The sequence below is a fragment of the Oncorhynchus kisutch genome, linkage group LG17 (assembly GCF_002021735.2).
Source record: "Oncorhynchus kisutch isolate 150728-3 linkage group LG17, Okis_V2, whole genome shotgun sequence".
Taxonomy (NCBI): Eukaryota; Metazoa; Chordata; class Actinopteri; order Salmoniformes; family Salmonidae; genus Oncorhynchus; species Oncorhynchus kisutch.
In genome coordinates, this window is record NC_034190.2 from 48,583,525 (window position 1) to 48,609,654 (window position 26,130).

General features: G+C 42.9%; 1 protein-coding gene across 1 annotated transcript in view; it reads left to right on the plus strand.

The window, feature by feature from the left end:
• LOC109907784 (nuclear receptor coactivator 3) overlaps positions 1-26,130 on the plus strand; it is a 114,774-nt gene that overhangs the window by 1,422 nt on the left and 87,222 nt on the right. The window lies entirely within an intron of this gene.

Genomic DNA, 26,130 nt, shown 5'->3' on the forward strand with positions numbered 1-26,130 from the left:
GTTTCCATATAAAACGGCAAATTATCCCCCCCCCCCCCCCCCCCCACTGGTTCCTTGCACAATGTTTGAAGAATCAACGGAATGATTTGCATAAAAAATAAATAATGTAGCTAGTCTGTGTGTGTTGTCAAATGTTGACCAAGGGAGTAAATTCTAGTGAATTTACTGTAGCCTATTGTTGCTCCGTCATTTAGTCCATGAAGCCCATCGCTGATGGAGAAGCGGCGACAGGGAAGGGTTGTGATAGGTCATAACTCTGTACATGGATACTTTTAGGAGGTGTGCACTGTGCAGAGATGTGATTCTGGTTCACATGATAAGGGTCCGAACACCAATAAGGGACAGACCGTGCTGCGTGCAAGTCAGACAGTGCTTTCCCAGGATACAGTAGACAATGTGCAGATAGTGTCGGTGTTTCCTTTACCCGAGCCCAACGTGGTTCGTTTAATTTCCCGTCTGCAACTTGCCGTGTGTGTGTGTGTGTGTGTGTGTGTGTGTGTGTGTGTGAAATAGTTCATCTACTCTAAAGGTCCTGTCTTTTATGACCCTCCTCCACTCCCTATTTATATAACCATCCCGTTGCATAGTTCTTTTACTTGAATTATTATAGAAACATCTATGATCTTATATATTGTTCTTCTGCTTATTAATATAGTGTCTCCATGTGTCAAAGAGAGAGTCTATTAGGTGTGTTCGCAGGCAGCAGGGCCAGGGCAATAAGGTTGAGTTAATTATAAAAGCCTCGGTTTAAATTTAGCTCTGTGTCTCCGGCTTTGTTCCCGGATGACCTGGCTGTGTGACTGTGTTGCCTGGGTAGAGGGCCGAGTAGAGGGTGTGGCGGCCGGGCAGACGGCGTCTTGTTCCTCAGCGCCCCGCTGGCAGATTTTACAGTGATGTCTCTCTGTGGGCCAAACCTTCAATTAACAGACACACGCTCACACCCTCGCAGTCACACACACTTGCCCCACCTCTCCCCTCCACGCTGGCTTACAGAGGGCTCCTAAATTGAGGTGGTGCAGGGAGACTGGACATAGACAGGCTGCTGGGCCTATAGGCCCCCAGATGGGGGTTGGGGATAGTAGTTGGATGGGGTGACAGTGATGCATGGTGTTTGCTAAATAGAAGAAGGGGGGTCGAGGGCAGGGGTGATGTTAGTGACTGGGTCCGGCTGTGGGGGTGAGGGGTGGAAGGAGGAGGCAATGGGGACCTCCCACACTAGTCTGGGATGATGGGGAGGAGACGAGGGGGGATGTGTGTGTGTTGGTTCGGGGCTGGGGGGGGGTGTTTGTATTTGGAGTGACTCGGGGAAGTGGCTCAGGTTAAGCTACCTGTCACAGATCCCTCCGGCACTTTCATTACGCACACCTGGCCCCTATTCCCAGTGATTAGTAATTGTATAAGTGTGTCCTTGGTTTACCATTGTCCTGTCGATTATTGTTCCAATGTCCGTTGGTTCGTGTGAGTACCTGTGCTTTGGCTTTCGTGCCATTGTGGATTGTGCAGATGATTACGGGTCTCGTCCCGTGTGTTAATCATTGTGCGAGTGTGTTATTTATTCGAGGTACTCCTCACTCTTTTGTTTGGGTTTCAACCCTGTGTTTGGTTACGTGTTTGTTTGGTCTTCGTCCCCGTGCCTTCGTCCCCGTAATTTGGGTATAATTTTAAAAAAACGATTACGCATTCCTGCGCCTGTCTCCCGACCCTTTATTCCAGCGTGACACAACCTGCTGGAATTTTTTAACCTCATTATTCCCCTTTTTGTCTGTTTCCTCCTGCTCTTTTTGCTGCAAGTTTGTTCATCACATCTCTTTCTCTTCAGTTTGTATGTGTCGGCCTCTCGCTTGCTCGCTCTATTGTGTGTGTGACAGTGCCCCTGTCTCCCCCAGCTGCAGTGTGATGAGCTGATCTGTTGCGTTGCCTCTCTCTAAACCAGAGAGAGGTGGCCGTCCTGATGCCTGAGGTTTTGGGTATTTTCAGGCAGTGTACCCTTCTCCATAAGGACAGTTTTTTGGGTTGTCCTGTCACTTGGACCTCTAATTAAGCAATACGGCCCGAGGAGGTGTGGTATATGGCCAATATACCACAGATAAGGGCTGTTGTTAGGCACTACGCCATATATAACAAACCCCTGAGGTGGCTGATTGCTACTATAAACCTGTTACCAACGTAATTAAGGTAGTGCAAATAAATGTTTTGTCATACTCGTGGTATACGGTCTGATATAACACGGCTGTCAGCCAATCAGCATTCAATTAAACTGGGTGGTTCGTGCCCTGAATGCTGATAGGCTGACAGCCGTGGTATATATTGGCCATATACCACACCCCTTCATGCCTTATTGCTTAAATGGAGATTAGTCTGGGCTGCACAATACACACAGACACACACAGACTGACGGACTGACAACAGTAGCAGCTAATTCTATCTAGTTGTGGTGTATAACGTTGAGGTCTATGCCCAGGACAGACCTTTATCTCCCTGTCTTTCTACTAGCACAGAAGAGAAAAGACTACTTGTTGCGTCACTGCCAAGTCATTCACTTCCTAAGTGAGCAACATTAAACTGACAAACCCTGAACTAGCCACTCATTTCTGTACCAAAGACATTTTAGCGGCTGGCTCTTGCGATCAGGTCTGAAGTTAGAAGATTGCTTGGCACGGGCTGGACCGCTACGGGGTGTTTCAGAGAAGATTGCGTTTGGAGTCTGAGCACAGCCGCAATGAAAGTCTCTGTGCCCAGTTGAATATTTTGTCCATTTGAATGGTTGCGGTATGTGTGTGCTTACGGCTTACAGAAGCAGTAGGTGTCAGGTTGCCGACGGAGTTGTGTGTGTTTGTGCGCGTGTGCGTACATGCGTGCGTGTGCACGTGTGGTTTTGAAAGTAGGTTCCCTTGTAAACCGGTTTTGAAAGCTCACGGAAGGCAGACCAGCATGCACTTGAGTGTCGCCGATTAAGGTCGGAAGTAGAACTATCTTTAACAACTCATTTCCGGTTACCAAAAATGCTTGTTTTGTTGATCGCTGCTGTTTAAAATGTGGTGCGCTTAAGAATCCCCTGTAGGAGGGAGGGGGAGAGGAGAGAGAGAGAGAGAGAGGACTGATTGAGATGGAGGAAGGAAACAGGACAGGAGGAGAGGGGACAGTTGGAAAGGCTGTTGTATGTGATTCTCTTCTCCTTATTTCCAGCCAGTGCCTCCAGTACACCTCATGTCCTCAGGTTTCTGATCTTTACTGAGCCGTCTGTCTCCCCTGTGAGAGGAATGCCAAGTGTCTCTCTCTCTCTCTCTCTTTTCCCACCCCCTCTCTTGTACCAATTCCATCACTTGCTTTCCATCTTTTGCTCTGCCTCTCTCTCCCTCTCTATCCCAGACTCCATCTCTCCCCTCTCTCTCTTTCATTACTCATAATTCATTTAATTCTAAGTCTTAATCCCCTTTAAGGCTGAATCGCAGAATTCAGGCTAAATAAGTTAAGTCTGCTCTTAAATGACTGGGAGGTGAGAAGGTGATTTGAATGTGCATGACGTTTTGTGTTTTTGCAGGTATGTATTGTGCATCCGTGTGTGTTTTGGGAGGGGTGCGTGTGTGCCTGTGTGTGTTTGCACATGCAAGGATGTGTGTGTGTGTGTGTTTTGTAAGCACATGTTTGCGTGTGAATGTATGCGACTGTGTGTGTGTGGATGGGATGGCATTGTCTCATGTGGGTGTTGTACCTGCCTGCCTGGTGCGGGTGTGTTGTGTGACGCGAGCTAGCGAGCTCTGCTGGAATGCTTTCCAGATGGAGCTGGTTGGAACCAACTCTGTGACATCCTCCACCATGTCCTGCTCCCTCCAGCTCGACTCTCCTGTCAGCTCCGTGTTGCCTGTCCACAGACCAACAGCACAACACTAAATAATGACACATATTTTAATGGCCAAGGGCTGTAGGACCGCTTTGATTGACAATAAATGATTCAGTTACTCAATAATATTCATTAATATATGCATGACCTAATTACGTTCCCCCTTGCGTTTCCCTCATTTCGGTTCCTCCCCATGAATATTTTAATCGAGGTAAAATAAGTGGCATGTATTACCGTTTAATGACTACGTATTTGATTATTTTTTAAATATTTTTATGCAACCAATTCATAGACACGGGAACCAATGCATCACCTCCTACTCTGACTCACTGGTGGACGATCAGTCAATGGTTTGGACAGAGTTGCTCTTTTCTTTTGTCTGAGAGTACAGGTCTACATACGTGTGAGGGAGGGAGGGAGGGCGGGATAAATAGGAGAAAGAAGAGGGGGGAGGAGGAGAGTGTCATTTTTATTAACGTGGCGACTCCCGCTAAAATTCAGGGAGTGCTGTTGCATCCAGCTGTTACTGGTTGGGCGAAGCTTCGTTGCCACGGCAACTCAGCCCTGCGCTCAAGGTCGTTCATCCAGTTCTGAACCGAGCAGCGTGCTACACACACACACACACACACACACACACAATGCTATGCACACGGATGGAGAGAGCGAGAGAGGAGGGGAGGAGAATGGGAGAGACGAACAGAGAAAGAGAAGAGAACCGCTTCAATGTGACCAATCACAAGCACTTCACTGCCCCCCCTCTTTCCTCTATAAAGGAAGAAAAAAAAAAAAAGAGAGCCCCTGGCCTTGGGGGTTGTAGGTTCTTCTGCCAGTTGATAAAATATTTAGCTGGTCAGAAGTAGGGAGGGAGGAATGGAGAGAGGGGGATAGTTGGAAGAGAGGAGAGCGGGGGAGATGCAGAGGAGTGGTGAAAGGGGTTTGTGTTGTGTTCTCTACATGTTGCATTGCTCTGAGACTACTAGCTGATGTTGCTACCTGGAGTCTTCTTCAAAGTCTCTCTCTCTCAAGCCCAGGGCGTTGTTAGCCTCCCTGAGGGGTAAATGTGTAGAGCGCTGGACGATATGGCCAAAATATCATATCACAATATTTTTCTCATCGTTAAAGGTATGACCGTATTTTAATGGCATTTTATGTTCTTGAATCATCAAAGTTCTAAATATGATCAGTGCTTGACTTGGACTGAAGTAGGGGCCGGTACTCAATTTGGGTGCCGATACTGTTTGTATTTAGATGCAGGAGCTCCACAATACTTTTGAGTGTGAAGTTTGACCCAGTGGTTGGATTTTTACAGTGAGGAGGCAACAGCAAATGTTGACTTTTCTTGCACAGGGTGAGGCTTTTTATTTGCAGCCTGACAAAATACACTGGCCAAAGCCGTACAGATATTTACAAAAGAAAATAACAAACTGGTCATTGATCAAAGATCATCTGGATCCAAATATGTAGAGCTCTATCAAAAGAAAAACCAAGGCTGCAAATATGCCTGTAACCCAGCAGCATTCCCACCTGTCCTGTCCAACAAATAAGGAAATGACAGGTGCTTAAATACATATACCCATGATGCAACAGCCAATGAGAATCAGTTTTGCGTCAGGGTACTCAATTAACATTCAATTGCATGAATTTGAAAATACACATCCTCAGATGATAAACCCACATTAATAACCTTAAGTTACACATGTCAATAAAGGTTTGAACATTTCCTTAGCATAGATACACTTTGGGGTATGAACATGTACGTCCCTCCGGGATAACCTATTACTGCATTACCGGTCAATGGAAAAACCATGCTCTACTGGGCCTCATTTGCCTGTCAATTCTCTGAACAGGAAATGAACAGAAACTCTCAATCACAGAGGGAAACAAGGTAATCCTTTACATTTCTACAGCTTTACCTAATTCTCTTGATAAACATGTTCACATCACAGTTGGAACTGTTTATACGTGTTAGGGAAGAGTAACGTTTTACCTTGGAGATGCACAACAATAGGTTTCTGCACCAAACCATATGCCATCGCTCCAACCTCAAACTCTAATACACGTTTCTCATTTTTAACAGGTGATCAACTACCCACATCGGGACCACACGTCAATACAAAATAATGAATGTGCTTCTCATTATAAATCGTTTGTGATCTCTGGTCATTTATGGTAATATAGGCAAGGCTTTAGATAGGAAAATTGTTGCAAAGAGGAACATGCGCTCAAGCAGTAGAACATTTTGAGATAATTATCTGTGGTGTAAAAAATACTTTAAAGTACTACCTAAGTCGTTTTTGGGCGGCATTTTTACTTGATTTATATTTGGACTACTTTCACATTTACTCCACTACATTCCTAAAGAAAATAATGTACTTTTTACTTCATACATTTTCCCCTGACACCCAAAAGTACTCCTTACATTTCCGAATGCTTAGCAGGACAGGAAAATTGTCCAATTCACACACTTATCAAGAGAACATCCCTGGTCATCTCTGCTGCCTCGGATCTGGCAGGCTCCCTAAACATAAATGCTTAGTTTTTAAATTATGTCTGAGTGTTAGAGTGTGCCCCTGGCTATCCGTAAAAATAAATAATAGTAAAATGGAAGTCGTACTGTCTGGTTTGTTCAATATAAGGCATGTGAAATGATTTATACTTTTGATACTTAAGTATATTTAAAACCAAATGCTTTTAGACTTACTCAAAGTAATATTTTACCCTGGTCACTTTCATTTTCTATTAAGTACACTACCGTTATAAAGTTTGGGGTCACTTAGAAATGTCCTTGTTTTGGAAAGAAAAGCACATTTTTTTGTCCATTTTAAAATAACATCAAATTGATCAGAAATACAGTGTAGACTTTGTTATTGTTGTAAATGCAAAACATCAGTCTCAACGTCAACATTGAAGTGGCGACTCTGGGATGGGGCGACTTCTTTGCAACTCTGCCTAGAAGGCCGGCATCCCGGAGTCGCCTCTTCACCGTTGACGTTGAGACTGGTGTTTGGCGGGTACTATTTAATGAAGCTGCCAGTTGAGGACTTGTGATGTGTCTGTTTCTCAAATTAGACACTCTAATGTACTTGTCCTCTTGCTCAGTTGTGCACCGGGGTCTCCCACTCCTCTTTCTATTCTGGTTAGAGCCAGTTTGCACAGTTCTGTGAAGGGAGTAGTACACAGCGTTGAACGAGATCTTCAGTTTCTTCGCAATTTCTCGCATGGAATAGCCTTCATTTCTCAGAACAAGAATAGACTGGCGAGTTTCAGAATAAAGTTATTTGTTTCTGGCCATTTTGAGCCTGTAATCGAACCCATAAATCCTGATGCTCCAGATACTCAACTAGTCTAAAGAAGGCCAGTTGTATTGCTTCTTTTAATCAGGACAACAGTTTTCAGCTGTGCTAACATAATTGCAAAAGGGTTTTCTAATGATCAATTAGCCTTTTAAAATGATAAACTTGGATTAGCTAACACAACGTGCCATCGGAACACAGGAGTGATGGTTGCTAATAATGGGCCTCTGTTCGCCTATGTAGATATTCCATTACAATAGTGATTTACAAAAAAATTGCTTTTCTTTAAAAAAACAAGGACATTGCTAAGTGACCCCAAACTTTTGAACGGTAGTGTATATTTACTTTTACTCAAGTATGACAATAAGTACTTTTTCTACTACTGGTAATTATGTGAGAAATGGCGGTGGAAAAGCCTTTGTGCGAAAATATTGATATACTGTAAGTTATGATGAACTTCACAGGCTGGTGAAAGTGCATGGTGATCTTGATGCTCATTTCCAATAAATATTGAGGGTCTTAGTCTGGTTGATGATCGATGCCTTTTGACAAAACAAAATCAGTCGAGTTGAAAATGCAATGGAGACTCATAGAACTTTAGATTGTATTCGGTACATGAAAACGTACGTGAAAAAGTACATTTTGTTGCACTGTCATCTCGCACCGATTTTTATCTGCAACAAACACACCACTGGTGGGCAGATTAGCATATTTTGTTAATGCGTATTCTAGAAAATTCACATGAAAGTTTGTTGCCAATTGGATGGAAACCTAGCTACTGACCATTTATTTTCAGGAAATTGGCATTTATTGCCCTTGAGCTAGCTCTGCAGAGTGGTCACTAGCTGGCAAAGCCACAAAGTCATACAATCAGATTTTAAACCTAACCTTAACCACACTGCTAACTCTTAATGCCTAACCTATTTTTGATTTAAATTCATTTTTACGATATAGCCAATTTTGACTTTGCAGCTGGCCCATCTAGCGGAAATCGATCTCAGTTCTCCGTCCAGGGCAAGATTCATGACGATAAATGTAAACTTGCGTATTTTTATAATGGAGTCAATGGCTGCTATTACTTTTGCCACAAGGGACATTGTGTCAATTTCTAAGGTGCTTTTGGAACCTGTGCTGCCTCACAGGGAAGATTCATGGCAAAAAAAGTACAGCTCTTAGCAAATGAGCAGTTCTCAAATTTTGTCAGTCTCTTACCAATGGTAAGACCGGATGATTGTCAATAATTTTTGGGGGAGTTTCCTCATGTAGTTATTACTTTTAACAAACAAATATTGAAATATTTTTATGTAAGGTAAAGTAAAAATCCAAACCGGTCCGTACATCAATACAGGTATATAGTAAAATCGACACAGTTTGTGTGTGAGTGAGACTGTCTGTTCCTGTGTGTGTTTCTCCATTCAGATCCACTTAGTGATGAGCCTGTGAGTGTCAGTGATATGTGGGGTATCTTTCTGTTAATGCTGGCTGCGTCCTATTGGGGGGGGGGGGGGGGAGTCAAAAAAACCCAGGCTGTCATCCCCTTTTGAGCCCCAGGGAGAAGGTAGGGGGTTGTTGGGGGAACCAGAGTTTCACAATTGTCCTTCGTTTCTGGACTGTAGGGTAATATGGATGGGTGATTCTCATTAAATCCATTTTAAACATCTCTGTAGCAAATTGAGTTATGAAGCCATGGTGTATCTCCAAAAATCAACTGGTATTCTGAGGATAAAGATGTCCAGTTTTGGGCTTTATTTTGTACACTTTCACCCCAAGTTCTCATTACCGAAATGCATCCGGATTAAATTCTTGGGCAATTTTCTAAAATCTTACGATAGAAAAACCTAATGTACAAACAGTGTCTGTGGACATCTCTTTACCGTAACATTTTTTTTCAAATTCCTGTAAAAACTCAAATTTGTTTTTAAATAAATAAGTTAATTTATTCACATACAGTACCAGTCAAAAGTTTGGACACCTGCTCATTCAAGGGTTTATCTTTTATTTTTTTACCATTTTCTACATTGTAGAATAATAGTAAAGACATCACAACTATGAAATAACACATATGGAATCATGTAGTAACTAGGGTTGCACATTTTGGGGAATATTCAGAGGTGTAAACTTTCCGTGGGAATTAAAAGGAATATATGGGAATTAATGGAAATATATGCACATTAATAATAATAGCATTTAAATCTAGATGTTTTTTTGCATTGGATATATTTACCATAGCATATGGAGACAGAAACATAAACCTTTTACCTTATCATAAGTAGACATAATTGCAAATGATTAAATGCTTCCAATATAATTTTTAAAAACTATTTAGTTAAATTCGTAACTTTAATTAAATTAGTTGACTCTTCACATGGGATGATTTCACTGAACAACAAAAGAAAGGGAATATTGAATGATCCCCAGTGATCCATCGCATCTCCCAAAAACGTTGTAAAATTATAGTCTAGAAACTAAAGCTTTGGTTGTCTTCCTCTCAGACTTCCATATCTTCTCCCTGGACCTCTGCATTGTCCACCTTTTGAACATCAGACTCTGAGGCCTCACCTTCACTGTCACTTTCCAACCTTGTTGAGGATGACTCGTTGTCAGGCTCAAAAAGCCTCAAATTTGCCCGGATGGCCACCAATTTTTTTACCTTTGTTCTGGTCAGCCTGTTGCGTGCTTTGGAGTGTGTGGTCCCAAACAAGGACCATTTGCGCTCTGAGGCGAATGATGTTTGTGGGATTTGGAGGATGATGGAGGCAACAGGGGAAAGAGCCTCAGATCCACAAAGTCCCTTTCACCGGGTGGCTGATGAGACATGTTGGCACGACTGCCATATTGCATCTCCATCCCAAAGCCCTTGCTTGGAAGTGTACTTCGCCAGACTGCCAAGAACCTTGCCCTCATCCAGGCCAAGGTGGCAAGACAAGGTAGTGATGACATCATAGGCCTTGTTGATCTCTGCACCAGACAGGATGCTCTTGCCAGCATACTTGGGGTCCAACATGTACGCTGCGGCATGTATGGGCTTCAGGCAGAAGTCTTCACGCTTTTTGATGTATTTCAGAACTGCAATTTCCTCTGCTTTGAGCAACAGTGAAGTGGGCAGGACAGTACTGATTTCTTCTCTTACATCTGCAAGCAGAGTCTGAACATCAGACAGCATGGCATTGTCTCCCTCAGTCTGTGCAATGGCTACTGCAATAGGTTTCATGCACTGTGCATGCAGAGGGTTGCAAATCCTTTGAATTGGGGATAGTTTATCCAAAATATGCTACAGGACCTAGAATTGCCTTACGTGTATCCCACAAAAAAGGTTCACCGTTATAAGCTAACGTCTTTGATGAATATAAACTAAATTCCCCCAAATCCCGGGCTTAACTTCCCATGGAAAATTTACCAGAAGGTTTCCGACCCTTTGCAACCCTAGTAGTAACCAAAAAAGTGTTAAACAAATCCAAATATATTTATATTCTTTAAAGTAGTCACCCTTTGCCTTGATGACAGCTTTGCACACTCTCTCAACTAGCTTAACTTGGAATGCTTTTCCAACAGTCTCGAAGGAGTTCCCACATATGCTGAGAACTTGTTGGCTGCTTTTCCTTCAGTCTGCGGTCCAACTCATCCCAAACCATCTCAATTGGGTTGAGGTCGGGTGATTGTGGAAGCCAGGTCATCTGATGCAGCACTCCATCACTTTCCTTCTTGGTCAAATAGCCGTTACACATCCTGAATGTGTGTTGGGTCATTGCCCTGTTGAAAAACAAATGATAGTCGCACTAAGCGCAAATCAGATGGGATGGCGTATTACTGCAGAATGCTGTGGTAGCCATGCTGGTTAAGTGTGCCTTGAATTCTAAATCAATCACTGACTGTGTCACCAGCAAAGCACCCCCACACCATCACACCACCTCCTCCATGCTTCACGGTGAGAAATACACATGCAGAGATAACCCGTTCACCTACTCTGCATCTCACAAAGGCATGGCGGTTGGAACCAAAAATAAAAAATGTGGACTCTTCAGACCAAAGCACAGATTTCCACCGGTCGAATGTCCATTACTTGTGTTTCTTGACCCAAGCAAGTCTCTTCTTCTTACTGGTGTCCTTTAGTAGTGGTTTCATTGCAGCAATTCGACCATGAAGGCCTGATTCATGCAGTCTCCTCTGAACAGTTGATGTTGAGATGTGTCTGTTACTTGAACTCTGAATAATTTATTTGGGCTGCAATTTCTGAGGCTGGTAAATCTAATGAACTTATCCTCTGCAATAGAGGTCATTCTGGATCTTCCTTTCCTGTGGCGGTCCTCATGAGAGCCAGTTTTATCATAACGCTTGATGGTTTTTGCAATTGACCTTGAAGAAACTTTCAAAGTTCTTGACATTTACCGGATTGACTGATCTTCATTTCTTAAATTCGTCTTAAATGAATGTTGAATTGTCGTTTTTCTTTGCTTATTTGAGCTGTTTTGCCATAATATGGACTTGCTCTTTTACCAGAGCTATCTTCTGTATACCACCTCTACCTTGTCCCAACACAACTGATTAGCTCAAACGCATTAAGAAGGAAAAAAATTCCACAAATGAACTTTTAACAAGGCACACCTGATAATTGAAATGCATTCCAGGTGACTACCTCATGAAGCTGGTTGTGAGAATGCCAAGACCGTGCAAAGCTGTCATCAAGGCAAAGGGGGGCTACTTTGATAAATCTCAAATATAAAATATATTTTGGTTTGTTTTGGTTACTACATGATTCCATATGTGTTATTTCATAGTTTTGATGTCTTCACTATTATTATACAATGTAGAAAATAGTCAAAATAAAGAAAAACCCTTGAATGAGTAGGTGTCCAAACTTTTGACTGGTAATGTTCATAATGAGGTTCTTATTCTCAAACATCCCCTTTACCCCACTTAGTCTTCTCATTACCGAAATAGCTAAAAAGATCAAATTGGGAAAAAGTCCAATTAAATGTTATAATAATTGTATAATCACGTTTTTTAATTTTCAGTGTTATGATTAACTCAGGCCTTTACATTAGGGGATCAATGGAAACAAATATTAGAAATGGATTTTATTTTATTACTTTTTGGGACTGTTGCACTGGCAGGTAGCCTAGTGGTTAGAGCGTTGGGCCAGTAACCAAAAGGTTGCTAGATCAGAATCCCCGAGCTGGCAAGGTAAAAATCTGTCGTTCTGCCCCTGAACAAGGCAGTTAACCCACTGTTCCTAGGCCGTCATTGTAAATATGAATTTGTTCTTAAACTGACTTGCCTAGTTAAATAAAGGCAAAAATGTAAATGACAATTTTGAGGAAATTTAGCTAAAATGCTTTGTCCCCAAGGGGATTTGGGAAATTTCCCCACGAGGGAGAATTTTCCTTGTTTTACTATCCTTGTGGGGACATTTGGGGATTTTAGGTCCCCACAAAGATAGAAGAACCAACCCACACACACATACACACATTTTGTCACTTTCCTGAGTATGACACAGATGCTTGTTAAAGGAGTCCGGAAAGGGGCGTGTGTAAGGGGGTTCTGTTTAAAAAAAAACTTTATTTCCATTGTTAAAGAGTGAGTCTTGTTTATCTGTTGAAGAGCTCCATCCCCTACACACACACATACACATACATATACACACACACACGTGGGGTGGCAGGGTAGCGTAGTGGTTAGAGCGTTGGTCCGGTAACCGGAAGGTTGCAAGTTCAAATCCCCGAGCTGACAAGGTACAAATCTGTCGTTCTGCCCCTGAACAGGCAGTTAACCCACTGTTCCTAGGCCGTCATTGAAAATAAGAATTTGTTCTTAACTGACTTGCCTAGTTAAATAAATAAAATGTTCTTCTATACTTGTGGGTATTTCCATTCAAAATCCTATTTTCCCTAGCCCTTACCAAACACTAAGTCTAACTCCTAAACCTAACCTTTAACCCCTTACCCTAACCCTAACCTAACCCCTAAGCTTAAATAGTTTTTGTCCTCATGGGGATGTGGGAAATGTCCCCACAATGGATCATTTTCCTTGGAAATTGTTGGTCCCCACAAGGATAGAAGAACCGGCACACACGCACACGCACACGCACGCACACATTTGTAAGGGTTGGAGCACAGCTAGCGAGTGACTTGACTCTGCCTGAACCCAGCTGCTAGGTGACCACCTCCTCATCCCATTCACGGGTAGATCTTGTCACCAGCATCTATCATCATCAGGGAAGGGAGACGAGGTTCTGCAGGATCCTACACCCCTCCCTGTCTCCACCCCCACCTCTCGTTACCTTGGCCTCAACCCTCCGAGCGTGCTATGATCCAACATGGGTCTCTCGTCCCCTCCCCTTTTGGAGGTCATTTTGTTGTCGTAGTGATGTCACAGAGACGCTGTTTACCTGGCCCCAACCCTGGCAACAGTGTGGCGATGTACAGGTAACTGCCAAAATAAAGGAAACACCAACAAATTGTCTTAATAGGGCATTGGGCCTCCATGAGCCAGAACAGCTTCAATGCACCGTGGCATAGATTTTTACATGTGTCAGGAACTCTATTGGAGGGATGCGACTCCAGTCTTCCATTAGAAATTCCATCGTTTGGTGGAAACACTGTCTCAGACGGCGCTCCAGAATATCCTATAAGTACTCAATTGGTTTGAGATCTGGTGACTGAGACGGCCATGGCATATGTTTTACATCGTTTTCATGCTCATCAAACCGTTCAGTGACCACTTGTGTCTTGTGGATGGGAGTGTTGTCATCCAATAGGGGCATAGCCATAGTAGCCAAAATAATGGCCACCCCAGCATTTTTATGCATGGCCCTAAGCGTGATGGGATATCAATTTCTTAATAAACTCAAGAACCACAACTGTGTGGAAACACCTGATTTCAAAGTACTTTGTATCCCTCATTTACTCAAGTGTTTCCATTATTAGTGCAGTTACTTGTGTGTCCTCTTCTACAAGTTTACAATGCTGCAGGAGACTGGCAATTAAACACTCCTTATTATGTATCCTGGTCCTTTCATTTCTTCCTCTCCTCAGTGTCTTCTAGCAAATAGAGCCATCTATTAGATGAGCACTCTGCTGATTTTCATAGCGAGGGGAGATCCTTATTCCTCTGTTCAGTGCTTAACCCCACTCCCTGCGAACTGTAAAGAATTGTATTTCTGATCTATGCCAGCTTCTCTGCCAAGCTGGTGGATTCCAAACTCTGCCAGCTGTAGCCACGGCTCTTCCTTCTCAAAATGGCTAGGCTGAGCATAGACAACAGTACACATAGAACTCAAAAGGATCGCTTTTGCGCTGAGCCTCTTGCCTAGATTAATCGTGGAGGGGAACACTGTCGTGGTTTTGTGGGTGTCGTTAATCAACCTAACCTCAATCTGCTTCATGAACTACTCTACTGTACAGCTGGGAGTTGATAAATACAGTAGACACCCACTTCTGTAGCATCAGCTTTCGCTCCTCTCTTGCTAGATTAAACTAGTAGGCCTAATTCCCCTGAGTCGCTCCGAGTTATATTAAATAGGCAGTGACAACAGAATTTCACTCTTTAGTGAGAGAAAGGGGACAGAATTGAAATATTGATTTCATGCCATTCAAGACAAACGGCGCTCATTCTTACTTTTTTATTTGGGGCTTTTCTAGGTTTCAGTTTTTATTGTGAATGGTTAAGTGCATTCCATTAAGTCCAGATGTACAGCTGAGTGGGTGGCGGGTCGTGTCTGTCATCAACTATCTAAGAGTCTGTGTGTGTCCGTGTTGGTGTGCGTTTCTGTGTAGCCTGCCTGAATGGACCTCACCTTGCTCTCCTGCAACCAACCACCGGACCGCTAACGCTATGCTAACCAAGTAAACAAAACCGGACCGCTAACGCTATGCTAACCAAGTAAACAAAACCGGCCAGCTAACGCTATGCTAACCAAGTAAACCAACTTCCCTCTCAACGGTCACAGCCCTGGCTGGAGGGCTGGCTGGAATACTGGGTGAGGGCTGGGTGGCCCAGGTGGAGAATGCTACTGGTCATTTCCATGTAAAAAAAGACCCATGAGTACCAATGTGAAGTTCATAGGAGCATATCAAATGAACACTAAGAGTCGATATATAAAATAAAAAAAACTGACATATAAAGTTTTCAACTATTTTCCTTCCTAAAATTTTTTGAATAAGCAAAGGCTTTGATGTCTGGTCAAGCAAATGGAAAAGGGGTTTTAGAAAACATCTACCAGAAAAAGTCTTAACCCTTTGACACGTACCAACTCGAGGTCGACCGATTATGATTTTTCAACGCAATACCGATTATTGTGGAGACCAAAAAAAGCCGATACCGATTAATCGGACGATTTTTATTTTTACATGTTTTTTTTATTTGTAATAATGGCAATTACAACCATACTGAATAAACACTTATTTTAACGTAATATAATACATCAATACAATCAATTTAGCCTCAAATAAAATGAAACATGTTCAATTTGGTTTAAATAATGCAAGAACAAAGTGTTGGAGAAGAAAGTAAAAGTGCAATATGTGCCATGTAAAAAAGCAAACTTTTAAGTTCCTTGCTCAGAACATGAGAACATATGAAAGCTGGTGGTTCCTTTTAACATGAGTCTTCAATATTCCCAGGTAAGAAGTTTTAGGTTGTAGTTATTATAGGAATTATAGGACAATTTCTCTCTCTCTACGATTTGTAATTCATATACCTTTGACTATTGGATGTTCTTATAGGCACTTTAGTATTGCCAGTGTAACAGTATAGCTTCCGTCCCTCTCCTCGCCCCTACTTGGGCTCGAACCAGGAACACATCGACAACAGCCACCCTTGAAGCAGCGTTACCCATCGCTCCACAAAAGCCGAGGCCCTTGCAGAGCAAGGGGAACAACCACTCCCAGAGCGAGTGACGTTTGAAACGCTATTAGCGCGCACCCCGCTAACTAGCTAGCCATTTCACATCGGTTACACCAGCCTAATCTCGGGAGTTGATAGGCTTGAAGTCATAAACAGCGCAATGCTTGAAGCACAGCAACGAGCTACTGGCAAAACGCACGAAAGTGCTGTTTGAATGAATGCTTACAAGCCTGACTGGTCCATCGCTCAGTCAGACTGCTCTATCAAACATCAAATCATAGACTTAATTATAACATAATTACACAGAAATACGAGCCTCGAAAACAAGACGTTTATTCTTTCAGTGAAATACAGAACCATTACGTATTTTATCTAACGAGTGGCATCCATAAGTCTAAATATTCCTGTTACATTGCACAACCTTCAATGTTATGTCATAATTACGCAAAATTCTGGCAAATTAGGTGGCCCAAACTGTTGCATATACACTGACTCTGCGTGCAATGAACGCAAGAGAAGTGACACAATTTCACCTGGTTAATATTGCCTGCTAACCTGGAATTCTTTTAGCAAAATATGCAGGTTTAAAAATATATACTTCTATGTATTGATTTTAACTTCTTGATGCACCCATCCCGTTAGCGGGATCATTTTCATCAACACCCGCTGCAATAGCAGCAGTGCAATATTGCAAGTGCAATATAGCAAAACACAGCTTAGCTTGTTGTTAATCCACCTGGCGTGTCAGATTTCAATACAGCTTTTTGGCGAAAGCATAACAAGCCTTTATGTAAGGACATCTCTCTCAGTAGACAAATTATAACAAACAGCTAGCAGCCAAGTAGATTGGTTTTTTAATAAGATAAGTTTAATGCTAGCTAGCAACTTACCTTGGTTTCTTATTGCATTCATGTAACAGGCAGTCTCCTCGTGGAGTGCAATGTAATCAGGTGGTTAGAGTGTTGGACTAGTAACTGAAAGGTTGCAAGATTGAATCCCCGAGCTGACAAGGTAAAAATCTTTAATTCTGCCCCTGAACAAGGCGGTTAACCCACCGTTCCTAGGCCATCATTGAAAATAAGAATGTGTTCTTAACCTCTCTGGGGTAGGAGGGCCGCTTGCGTCCCACATGGCCAATAGCCAGGGAAAATGCAGAGCACCAAATTCAAACACATTTCTATAAAAATCTAACTTTCATTAAATTACACATGCAAGATAGCAAATTAAAGCTACACTCGTTGTGAATCCAGCCAACGTCAGATTTCTTTTCGGCGAAAGCATAAGATGCTATTATCTGATTATAGCACAACAGTAAACAATGAGAGAGTAGCATATTTCAACTCTGCAGGCGCGACACAAAACGCAGAAATAAAATATAAATCATGCCTTACCTTTGACGAGCTTCTTTTGTTGGCACTCCTATATGTCCCATTTTTGTTCGATTAATCTTGTCGATATATCCAAAATGTCCATTTATTTGGCGCGTTTGATCCAGAAAAACACTGCTTCCAACTTACTCAATGTCACTACAAAATATCTCAAAATGTACCTGTAAACTTTGCCAAAACATTTCAAACGACTTTTGTAATACAACTTTAGGTATTTCTAAACATATATATTCGATCAAATTGAAGACGGGATGATCTGTGTTCAATACAGGAGCAAAACAAACGCTACTTTTCTGGTTACGCGCCTGTATCAAAAGGTACACATGAAATGACTCTCGTTCTGATCTATGGTACTTCTTCATTACACAAAGGAAAAACCTCAACCAATTTCTACAAACTGGTGACATCCAGTGAAAGCGGTAGGAACTGCAGGAAAGTCGATTAGAATTCTGGATTCCCCATGAAAAGTATTGAAAAGACAGTGACCTCAAAAAAAATACATCTGAATGGTTTGTCCTCGGGGTTTCACCTGCTAAATAAGTTCTGTTATACTCACAAACATGATTCAAAAAGTTTTAGAATGTTTTCTATCCAATACTAATAATAATATGCATATATTAGGATCTGGGACAGAGTAGGAGGCAGTTCAGTTTGGGAATGCTATTTATCCAAAAGTGAAAATGCTGCCCCCTACCCCAAACAGGTTAACTGACTTGCCTAGTTAAATAAAGGATGAATAAAGGTGTAAATAAATACATTTTAAAAATCGGCCAAATCTATGTCCAAAAATACCATTCCGATTAATCGGTCGAGCTCTAGTACCAACACACGGGTGTGATCATTCTACAGTGGTCCCTGCAGCATAACCTCAAACCGGTGTGATTTAGAACGCTTATTTAGAATGTCCAGTTATGATTGACGCAACAGCGTTTTGAGCTGGCCAAACTGTTCACAGAAACATATTGCACAAACAATCCTTACAACGTTATGTCCTTGAATGTGACCAGTTTATTTTGGATGCAATGTTCAGACGTTCACAGAAGTAGCTACAGCACAACACAATCATCCAAACCGGAAAATGTAGGCTACGTTAATCCTAGGGCAAACTGAGGAAAGATTGACCTAACACAAGTGGTCATATTTAGCTAACTCTCAGCTGACAAACCGTAATATGAATTAGCTAATAGCAATTTCTACTTACAATTCATCACGTCATGGGTGAGCTCACCATTGATCAAAATAATTGAGTAAAACAGATTCAAAAATTGAAAGTTATCCGACGATGCGTAGATTTGTTCTTGACACAATTCCCCCCCCCCCCCCAGCCAAAGATAAGAGGAGACAAGAAGTTATTTCATTTCCATTTACAAGTTGTCAATTTATTCATTGTCTTTTGTTTGGAGCACTCCTGTCAGTGTTGAGTAAGGATACTCACCTGATTACGCATAGAAGTAGGCCTAGGCTACCTAGCTCGCGTGGAAATGTCGGCCTATAAATGCTCCCATTTTGGGGATCTGATAGCATTTCTCATTGTCTTAACACCATCACTGTGGAACATCTCAAAGTAATTTTTTATTTGCCTCAAACAGCAAAGCAAACAAAGTCTGTTTGACAATAGTTCCTCAGTGTAGCCTATTTCATCAATCTTTCCAGCTCTCAACCTTTCGATAACCAATCAGCATGAAAGGGGGAAAAAATGTCATGCTCTGTTGGAAACGTCCTAAAATAGGTCTACCCGATGTACTTCTTATTTTTTGGGCAAATAGCCTACAGCTGTCTTCTCATTTGCGGGAGCAAGTTTGCTAGCACGAGCTTTGGACCGGACCAAGTTAATAGTTGATAGAATGTTCCTTGCAGACAGGCCATGCGTAGCCAATGTGATTTATAGGATATTTATTTTAATCAAGATATTTTCTACCTGCGGGCTGCAATGTTTTTATTTGTTGGCTTTATGTAGGCTATTTTTACATATTGGAAATGGAAATATGAGTTACTTTTAGATTTGTGTCACTTTCATTTAGATTGAATTTTGATTAACCACATGACATTGATTTTGCGATATGAAGACTTTATTCTAAATGAACTGTTCCACGAAAAATGTGCATATGAAAATCATAACTGGCACGCGGATCAGTAGAAATGGTACGATAACTTGGCACTCCAAATGGAAAAAGGTTGCCAAACCCTGGTGTAGCCTATTACCGGCAACTTCAGGAGCATAACGGCAGAAATCTGCTAAGGCCAGCAGCAGTGGGAACAGTTATTGTTCTTCTGGTTAGGCTATATTGATCTCTGGCTCCCTCTTTAGTAATTTGTGTGTCTTAATTTTTAATTGCAGTGCTTAAAGCATCAGACAAGCTCAGTAGCCTACATATAATTGATTTTATTCAAACATAAGGTATATGAAAAAATATATATGAAAAAATACACATTTAAAAATTTCAACCAAGCGATTGGTCGAAAGCACAGACGACTCTCGGTCTACCAATATATATTTTTTTTAAAGTCGGGGACAGCCCTAATGATTTGTCACCCGTACTGAATAGACGTGAATAAAAAATGAAGTACATTATGCTCCATATATACGGTATTCTACAGTAGAAACGACCACACGATATCCAGAAAATAAGGCACTTTCTCTGATGGGAACGCACACATGTCCAAGGTTATTATTTCTAAGGAAAACCACAATTAAGGCAATGACAGCGCCAGCTAGAAAATGTGCCAGGTGGAAAAAGTTTTTGCAAGACTGCGCAAACGCCTGCATACTTGATCTGGGGAAACACTGGGGAAGTGCTTGGGCTCTCGTCGAAAAGAGAAGTTTGTCCGGCTCGGTAAAACCTCAAACCTAAATTGCCTGCAACAGTGAAATGGCCTACTTCTATGGGAATTACTGAGGAGGCTGAACATACCTCAATTCAAACTGTTGTAAGAAAATAAAACTCGTTTGAAAATAATTTGAAATTGACAAGTTGAAACACAGCCTATAGATAATTAGCAGGCAGCGTGTCTTGGTTTGAGGGCATCGCGGGTTAACTGTCCTGTTGCGTAACAATCACATTTTGGAACAGTGAGTGCATTGTGACATCACGCACATAAAAAAACTCATGCTGGGGCGACCGTTAGAGATATTTGGAACTCAAGCTTGAGAAAGGTATTAGAAATACATCAAAACACAATAATGTTGACGTAAACACCCCAGCCAACTAATATCAGCACTTTTATGTTTAGTTTTGGAGACATTTGTCTGCCTTCTGTAAGCTTAAGAAACATTGCCATGTTGTGCATTTGAAATTCTGTTACCAAAAAATCCACGTCTTTAAGATATATTTTCAAATTTCTCGCCCTCACGAGGAGGGAGGTTGTCATGTCATAGCTGGCACCCCATTCTTTCTGCAGACATTGTTGAATTTGAATTCAGAGCACATATTTAAGATTTTTTGGAAAACATGGACACACAAAAACAGAGGGAGATTTTACCGAGATCTGTTAAAAAAAAAAATCTGTGTAAATAGTTAAAAGGATTCCATGTGTATAGAGATGTAATGGTTTGTTCAAGTTTGAAATCAATGTTTTTTTGTTTGTTTGGTATACATTTTAAGTGAAAAATCGTAGTCTCAGCGCAATTCCATTACCGTGGAATAGCCCTACTGCTACTAGTCATACACATGTATGTTAGCAGGAAAATAAACCATTTGTCACTCACACTTCTGTGACAGGTCTCCAGAAAGTCCTTGTGGAGAGTATGTGCCATCTCACGATCTCACTTTGACCACACTGGGTTAAAAATGTGAGAGAGAGACAGAGAGAGAGAGAGACAGAGAGAGACAGAGAGGGCGGGAAGAGAGAGAGGGCGGGAAGAGAGAGAGGGCAGAGAGGGCGGTGAGAGAGAGAGGGCAGGGAGTGAGAGGGCAGTGGAGAGACACGACACACAGGGTGCAGAGAGCGAGAGACACACAGGGTGCAGAGAGCGAGAGACACACAGGGTGCAGAGAGCGAGAGACACACAGGGTGCAGAGAGCGAGAGACACACAGGGTGCAGAGAGCGAGAGACACACAGGGTGCAGAGAGCGAGAGACACACAGGGTGCAGAGAGCGAGAGACACACAGGGTGCAGAGAGCAAGAGACACACAGGGTGCAGAGAGCGAGAGACACACAGGGTGCAGAGAGCGAGAGAGAGACACAGGGTGCAGAGAGCGAGAGACACACAGGGTGCAGAGAGCGAGAGAGAGACACAGGGCAGAGAGAGAAAGAGAGAGACACAGGGCAGAGAGAGAGAGAGAGACGCAGGGCAGAGAGAGAGAGACAGAGGGCAGAGAGAGAGACACAGCGGGCAGAGAGAGAGAGAGACACAGCGGGCAGAGAGAGAGACACAGTAGGGCAGAGAGAGAGCGAGACACACAGCAGGCAGAGAGAGAGCGAGACACACAGAGGGCAGAGAGAGAGCGAGACACACAGAGGGCAGAGAGAGAGCGAGACACAAAGGGCAGAGAGAGAGCGAGACGCAGAGGGCAGAGAGAGAACGAGACGCAGAGGGCAGAGAGAGAGCGAGACGCAGAGGGCAGAGAGAGAGCGAGACACAGAGGGCAGAGAGAGAGCGAGACACAGGGCAGAGAGAGAGCGAGACACAGGGCAGAGAGAGAGCGAGACACAGAGGGCAGAGAGAGAGCGTGACACAGATGGCAGAGAGAGAGCGAGACACACAAAGGGCAGAGAGAGAGCGAGACACACAGAGGGCAGAGAGAGAGCGAGACACACAAAGGGCAGAGAGAGAGACACACACAGAGGGCAGAGAGAGACACACACAGAGGGCAGAGAGAGAGAGAGACACACAGAGAGAGACACAGAGGGCAGAGAGAGACACAGAGGGCAGAGAGAGAGCGAGACACAAAGGGCAGAGAGAGAGACACACACACAGAGGGCAGAGAGAGAGAGAGACACACACACAGAGAGAGACACAGAGGGCAGAGAGAGAGACACAGAGGGCAGAGAGAGAGAGACACAGAGGGCAGAGAGAGAGAGACACAGAGGGCAGAGAGAGAGACACAGAGGGCAGAGAGAGACACAGAGGGCAGAGAGAGAGGGAGAGACAAACACAGAGAGAGACACAGGGGGCAGAAAGACACACACAGAGAGAGACACAGAGGGCAGAGAGAGAGAGAGACACAGAGGGCAGAGAGAGACACAGAGGGCAGAGAGAGAGCGACACAGAGGGCAGAGAGACCGTGGTTACTGAGAAAAACCTTGACAAAGTACAGGCTCAGTGAGCACAGCCTTGCCATTGAGAAGGGTAGACACAGGAAAACCTGGCGCCGTGTAGAGGAAAGGCTGTGAAATCATTGCACAACAGCAGAACCTGAGACAGAGATGCATTTCCTGACAAAATCTAAAAAATGTTAAACAATTAGTGTAATTTCCCCAAATTTGAAACCCAAAGACCTCTCTGATGAGAGTAGGCTACCCGTCCGGGGGAGGACGCAGAGAGCTGTGAGAGAGAGGTAGAGACACGCAGAGGGAGAGACACGCAGAGGGAGAGACACGGAGAGGGAGAGACACACAGACAGAGAGGGGGACACCCACACACAGAGGGCAGAGAGAGAGACACGCACACAGAGGGCAGAGAGAGACACACGCGCACACACACACACACACACACACACACACACACACACACACACACACACACACACACACACACACACACACACACACACACACACACACACACACACACACACACACACACACACAGAGGGCAGAGAGAGAGAGAGACACACATACAGAGGGCAGAGAGAGTGAGGGAGAAGGAAGAGAGAAATACACAGAGGAGGTGAGGGAAGGGGGGGCAAGAGGTCCACAAAAAATAACATATCTCATCTATAATTCACCTGAAGTTTGATCAGCTAATGGATGGCTCTGCTTGGCCACAGAGATATGCTGCTCAATGTACTGTCCTCTATGGACTTCTAGTGCTCTGATTAGAGGTCGACCGATTATGATTTTTCAACACCGATACCGATTATTGGAGGACCAAAAAAGCCGATACTGATTAATCGGCCGATTTAAAAAATATATATAATAATTTTATATATATATATATATATATTTATTTATTTATTTGTAATAATGACAATTACAACAATACTGAATGAACACTTATTTTAACTTAATATAATACATCAATAAAATGAATTTAGCCTCAAGTAAATAATGAAACATGTTCAATTTGGTTTAAATAATGCGAAAACAAAGTTTTGGAGAAGAAAGTAAAAGTGCAATATGTGCCATGTAAAAAAGCTAACGTTTCAGTTCCTTGCTCAGAACATGAGAACATATGAAAGCTGGTGGTTCCTTTTAACATGAGTCTTCAATATTCACAGGTAAGAAGTTTTAGGTTGTAGTTATTATAGGAATTATTGGACTATACCATTTGTATTTCATTAACCTTTGACTATTGGATGTTCTTATAGGCACTTTAGTATTGCCAGTGTAACAGTATAGCTTCCGTCCCTCTCCTCGCTCCTCCCTGGGCTCGAACCAGCAACACAACGACAACAGCCACCATCGAAGCATCGTTACCCATGCAGAGCAAGGGGAACAACTACTAGAAGGCTCAGAGCGAGTGATATTTGAAATGCTTTTAGCGCGCTATCTAGCTAGCCATTTCACTTCGGTTATAACAGCCCCATCTCGGGAGTTGATAGGCTTGAAGTCATAAACAGCACAATGCTTGACGCACAACGAAGAGCTGCTGGCAAAACGCACAAAAGTGCTGTTTGAATGAATGTTTGCGCGCCTGCTTCTGCCTACCACCGCTCAGTCAGATACTTAGATACTAGTATGCTTGTATGCTCAGTCAGATGATATGCAACGCAGGACACGCTAGATAATATCTAGTAATATCATCAACCATGTGTAGTTAACTAGTGATTATGATTGATTGTTTTTTTATAAGATAAGTTTAATGCTAGCTAGCAACTTACCTTGGCTTCTTACTGCATTCGCGTAACAGGCAGTCTCCTTGTGGAGTGCAACGAGAGAGAGGCAGGTCGTTATTGCGTTGGACTAGTTAACTGTAATGATGCAAGATTGGATCCCCAGAGCCGACAATGTGAAAATCTGTCGTTCTGCCCCTGAACAAGGCAGTTAACCCGTCACTAGGCCGTCATTGAAAATAAGAATGTGTTCTTAACTGACTTGCCTAGTTAAATAAAGGTATAAAAAATAAAAATAAATAAATACAGATTTCCGATTGTTATTAAAACTTGAAATCAGCCCTAATTAATCGTCCATTCCGATTAATCGGTCGACCTCTAGCTCTGACTGTAGAAATAGGCTGCATAGAACTGTCATTCTATTCTATACGTTTTTCTACTTAATGGACCGATTTTGACATGGAGCTTGACTGGGAGGTTGACGGAGAGGTTGACGGAGAGGTTGACGGGGAGGTTGACGGGGAGTTTGACGGGGAAGGAAAGTAGAGAAGGAGCTGTTGGTTTTAGGTAATGGGCTTGGAGTCTGAAGTTCGAAGGAACAGGAAGAATGGGTGATCCATTTCACATTCAATTATTGCATTTTCAAACAGGCCTTTTGCAAAACACCCCTTTATTTTGGCCGTTCGAGGTGGGGCTGCTCAAGCATGTCTTAAATGAATTAAATGAATTTCATATTAATATTTGAACTATGTGTGTGGTTTTGTGTGTGTGTGTGTGTTGCACCCTTCACTGTTTTGCGATATTACATGTTCATATTAGTTAAAGATCAAATAACTGTTTCAATAGCACACCTTTTATTTGGTTGTGGTTCTGGGTATGTTTGTGGGGTTAAGTATGTCATCGTTTTCTATGTGCGTGTGTGTGTGTTTCTCATTACTCTCTGTCCGGACTGGCAACACACACGCATACCAACACACCATTCTGCACAGATGCCCACACTGCATCTGCTGCATTGGGCAGGAAGTTTGACCTCACAGGATAGTGGGCAACTGGCAGAGGTCAAGGGACTTTGTGTAAGTGTGGGTTTGTAGGGTGAGTAGCAATGGCAACACACTCACTCACTCACTCACTCACTCACTCACACACACACACACGTACCTTTACACACTTACATTTGTATCTGCTCGGACTGACAACACCGTTTCACCCCCCCCCCCCCTTCCTTCTCTCCTAAACTCGACGCTGGAACAAAAACAACCCACAGACACTCTCCCTGACACCAGAGCAGGGCAAAGGCTATCCTGTAATGAGGAGAAAAGTGAGAGAAAAGAAAAGAAAGAGGCTACTGAGAGTGAAAAGGGTGGGGGGGGGAGCCACCATTTTAAAGCACTCCTCGGTGAGAAGAGGTGTTGTAAGGAGATCTGTCACTGCATTAGGGCTGACCCCATTTAGTCGACCGGTCGATTGTTTGGTCGATCGGCTGTTGGTCAAGCAGTCGCAAAAAAAATATATATATATATGGCAGATGGGACATCCTGTCTGATTGACGCCTGTCTCAGGGGACTAATCCATTGCGGGGCTGGCACAACAGTATCACCAATAGTACATTTACCATTAATTCACATCATTTCTAATCTACAATGTTTGTTCGCTTATGGTCATTTCTGTTGATGGGTGAAATATATTATTATTCCAGTCTTTCACCGTTGTCATTGTTGGAGTGGACACGTTCGTTGCGGACCGCACAGCCTAGGTTACACTTGTGAGGAACATGTTTTTGGTTTATCTCATTCCATTTATTCATTGTCTTTTGTTTGCAGCGCTCCTGACA